Raw genomic sequence first — 5,401 nt, forward strand, 5'->3', positions numbered from 1 at the left:
TGCTTTAGCCAATAGGACTTCGGTCTTTGATGGCACTTATACAAGTGGAATTGTACTAAAATTTAATTTGGAAAGTAATGATTGCTGAGAGATAAATACTTCATTTAAGCTGTTAATTGACTACAGAATTTTGCTGGTAACCAACTGAATGAATGAGTTATAAAGAAACTGGCATTTTTTTATGTATAAAGCTACAAACTTTTAAAGGTATATATTTCTAAGTATTTTCTGCTCCCTAGAAAGAATTTAATCAAATATTATAGCACAAACCACTTCAATAACTTGTTTCTCATTATTTAGTCTTCACATGTAACAGCCATCTGTTAAATTAAAATTGCAGTCACATAGATACTAGATGTTTTTCTCACAAGTATAAAGTTAGCAAAATACTACTTAATAATTGCAGTTAGTATAACAAACCATGCAACATATTAAAATCACTAAAATACATTAAAATGTGTTTTATATCTAAGGAGAAGCCGTGACCTATATGATCCGTTCAGTTACATTTCAAATATCAGGTAATCTTACTGAAATCAGTGTGTGTGTGTGTGTGTGTGTGTTTGTGTGTGTGTGTATTTAATTAATGGCTCTAAAATGTTTTTAAACATTTTAAACTTAATTTTGATGGATGGTTTTTATTGATGGGTATGTGGGTAGATGAATATCCAGACTTAATTTAGTTCATCTTTGCACGTGGAGGACAGTCATTTCATGCACATATGAGTTTAGAAATACAGGAATAGGAGGATTAATTAAATAGTCATTTCTGAGCTGTAGAAGAAAACTCCAGAACATCTGATATTATTCCCAATTTAAAGTTTTCACCCACTCCAGAATATCTCCAACTAGTGTTTAACAAGCCTGTTTATGAAACCTGCATCATTAATAGGAAGCCATATCTTTCTAGCCAGTCACAGCAGTATTATTGCATAAAATTGAATTTGTTTAAAGCACTGATACAGAATGACAAATATTAGTCATACAATATGTAAATACAAGCTGGATTGACTGAATATGTGTTATTACAAAGCGGTGAATATATTTAACACTATGGTTATTTTTCAGAATCCGAGTAAATATGACAGGTCCAAATAACTACAAAAATAGTTGGATACAGTCCACTTACAGTTATAAGCCATTCAAAAATTCATTCTGAAAATGAATATTCAAGGTGTCATTCATAACAATAACAATAAAATGACTCTGAGGTGGAGGTATATCCTACTATGGGCAGAATTATGTTTCCCCCAGATTTATAGGCTGAAGCTCTAACCCCCAGTACCTCAGAATATGATGGTATTTGGAAATTGAGACTTTAGAGAGGTAACTAGTTAAAATGAGGTCATTAGGGTGGGGTCTTATCAAATATGACTGATGTCTTTATAAGAAGAATATATTTGGACACAGATAGAGAAGACAACATGAAGACACAGAAGATGGTTATTTGCAAGTGAAGGGGAGAGGCCTCAGAAGAAATCAACACTGCCAGCATCTTGATCTCAGATTTCAACCTCCAGAATTGTGAGAAAATAAATTTCTGTTGTTTCAGACACCCTGTCTGTAATACTTTGCTATGACAACTCTAGCAGACAAATACAGTGGCCCAGGAAATCCTCTCTCAGGAGGTAACATTTTAGTCAAAAGCAGAAAAGTTCAATGGCTTTATAACAGTACAACTAGAGACCTTTGTAACTGAGTTAATTTGAGCAGAAGGAAATTAGTTGAGGGTATAGGCTGAGGACAGTTAATATCAGTGCCTGCAAGTCACTTTCCCAGGGTCAATGATAAAAGGAATGCATATTTATTATTCATAATTCCCTATCTCCTTTTGCAGAGTACTAATCCAAAACTCCAAATTGAACAACTGAAAACTAACGTTCTAGAATTTCCAACCTCTGAAATCTAATTACAACCAGTGCAGCAGAGATTGAAGTCCCAGTCATTGTTGGTTAGAATTTGATCTAGTAGTCAAATTGACACAGTAGTCCCATCTTTAAGCATCTTTTCCAAAAATGAAGACACAAATATTGAAGGATGCAAGCACAATGATATTTGTTATACCACTGGTCATAGAAAAAAATGGAAAAATATTGACTACAAATAAAAAACGTTATAATACAGAGTTTACAAAAATACATACGAGCTAAATAGCCAACAGAAAGAACATCTACTGAGAAATAATTTGTTTTTTTCTTTCTCCTCAGGGTATAATTTTTAAATGCTGCTGTATATGATATATTATAAACTGGAATATGGTCCTTTATAACTTTCAAACTCTTTTCTACATAATTTTATATTTTGATGACAGCAACACTGAGAATTAGATATTATCTCTGTTGTAAAACAACAAAATATAATAAGATTGAGAATGGTAAAATATGTGATTTCAAAACTAATGAGGAGATTTTAAAATCACCACTTCCCAGGTAAGTTGGATGATGGAAAGAGACGTTCTCAGATGCTCACCATATGAAGATTCTACTAACTTCTGCGGAGCAAGAAATAAACTACTGTTGGATGCAAACATTAAGTTTTGGCTTCTCCATTATAGCACTTTTGCCCTCTCTTGTATGACTAGTATGGGGAGAGTTTTATGGTTTGAAATCTAAAACTACACTTCTGGCCTGTTCCTTTTGAATGATTGGAACATTGAAAAATTACAGATAATATCATAATGTAAAGCATTAAATCTTCAGTTCTAAATGAAAAGGGAATTCTACAAAAATTGAGATAGGAAACAAGAGATTCTTAGAGTATAATAGCTGTAATACTTATATTGGAAAAAAAAGGAAAGATATAAAGTTCATAAACCAAGTATTCAATTTAAGAACAACAGAAAATCAAAGAAAGAAGGAGGAAAATGTAAACATAAAAGCAGAAACAGATGAAATGGAAAGCACAGAAATAAAAGATCTTAACAAAATCATATGCTAGTTCTTCGTGAAGACTAATAATTTGAATGTGGAGCATTAGTAAAGAATCTATTCACAGGGATAACATGATGACTACATTATATAGTTTACAGTTGATATCTATTGGAAGTTTTAAGAAATGGTTAAATTCTGATCATATGTAAAATGTTGATTAAATATTTTAAAAGACAAAAAATTACAGCTATTTTTACATATCAAGTTTAATGTAACAGTAAGAATACAGAAAGGCATTTGTGATGGTTACTTTTATAACTCCAGTGGGCCATAGGTTGCCCAAATATTTGGTCAAACATTATTCTGAGTGTTTCTGTGAGGATACGATTTAAGTGAAATTAATATTTAAGTTGGTTGACTGTGGATGCTAGTGTGTTGCCTGTTGCTTTTGCTTGGATGCCTAGACTATTACAAAGTAAATCCCCATGCCTCTGGCTGTGCTTCCTATTTCTGGGGCTGGGAAATACTCCTTGCATCAAGTGGTCACTTACAGAGCAAAGAATCTTTGGGAAAAACATCCTCTAAAACCTTCTCATATATAGACAGCTTTCACTTGAGGGTACTTTTTTCTTCCAGGATGGCGTTACTGTAGTTGAAATGGCAATATGAAAAGTTATTTTCTTAATGTGACCTAACAATAGGCACAGCTATGTGCCACTATATTCCATCTGGACTCAATGTATACTCCAACTTAAGAAAAAAATAATGCAGAACAAGAAAAAAATTTTAAAAATTAAATAAACAAATAAATAAATTGGTAGACTGAATAAATCAGATTACCCAATCTAATATTGATGGTTCAGTATTGAAAGCACAGAAAATTGTGTGGCAATTGCTTTTATTAAGATAAACACAAAACCATAAATAAAATAATAGAATACCAGTGATATAAATGCCTATATGGTTCTGTATGCACACACACACACACACACACACACACACGCACACGCACACGCACACACAGCATGATCAACTGGAATTATTCCTAGGAACGGAAAACGATCTAATTAACATTGATACATGAATATATTTAAAATGACTTTAGTGGGTAGTTAAAAGAATTAGGTGAAATTTAAAGTTCATGTATGAAACAGACACAGAATTATAGGAAAAACTATTTTACTGAACATAAGCTACTTATCAAAACATCTGTAGCAAACATCAGTGGGATAAAATAATTAATAAAAATATAATGTAATATAATACAAGAAACAAAACAGAATTACCCATTAATGTGGATTCTATTCAGCAGCATATTTACTAGAAGTCCTATGTAGCTCAATAAAAGTAGAAAAAGGAATAAATCATAAAGAATTGCAAAGGAATTATTTTAAATTTTGTCATAATTTTCTACAATTATTGGCAATACAAAACATTCAATAGAATCTAAAGACAAAATAAAGCCAAATTTTGTCTTTATTTGGCTTTATTAAAATATTAAAAATATTAAAATTAAATATATAAAGTCAATATAAAAATCAAAATTAAAATTTATAAAGTCAATATAAACATCAACATTTTATATTTAGGAAAACTGATTTCAAAATAAAAATTTTAAAAAATGAACTCACAGAAACAGCTGTCCAAGTGACATATAGGAATAAGTCAAATTAAATATATTTAAGATCTTTATAGATGAAATTATGTTTTACAAATATCTAATATGAAAAGAAGACATATATGAGGCCAAAAAACATATGAAAAAATGCTCATCATCACTGGGCATTAGAGAAATGCAAACCAAAACCACATTGAGATACCATCTCATGCCAGTTAGAATGGCGATCATTAAAAAATCTGGAGACAACAGATGCTGGAGAGGATATGGAGAAATAGGAACACTTTTACACTGTTGGTGGGAGTGTAAACTAGTTCAATCATTGTGGAAGACAGTGTGGCAATTCCTCAAGGACCTAGAAATAGAAATTCCATTTGACCCAGCAATTCCATTACTGGGTATATATCCAAAGGATTATAAATCGTTCTATTATAAAGACACATGCACACGTATGTTCATTCAGTACTGTTTACAATAGCAAAGACCTGGAACCAACCCAAAAGCCCATTGTTGATAGACTGGTCAAGGAAAATGTGGCACATATACACCATGAAATACTATGCAGCCATAAAAAATGATGAGTTTGTTTCCTTTGTAGGGACATGGATGAATCTGGAAACCATCATTCTCAGCAAACTGACACAAGAACAGAAAATCAAATACCACATGTTCTCACTCATAGTCAGGTGTTGAAAAATGAGAGCACATGAACACAGTGAGGGGAGCATCATACACTGGGGTCTGTTGTAGGGGAATAGGGGAGGGACAACAGATGTAGGGAGGTTGGGGAGCGGTAATGTGGGGAAATATGCCAGATTTAGGTGAAGGGGTGTTGGAGGCAGCAAACCACATTGCCATGTATGTACCTATGCAACAATCCTGCATGATCTGCACATGTACCCCAGAACCCATA

Source organism: Sapajus apella, unplaced genomic scaffold (assembly GCF_009761245.1).
Source record: "Sapajus apella isolate SASKATOON/1434 unplaced genomic scaffold, GSC_monkey_1.0 scaffold8, whole genome shotgun sequence".
Lineage (NCBI taxonomy): Eukaryota > Metazoa > Chordata > Mammalia > Primates > Cebidae > Sapajus > Sapajus apella.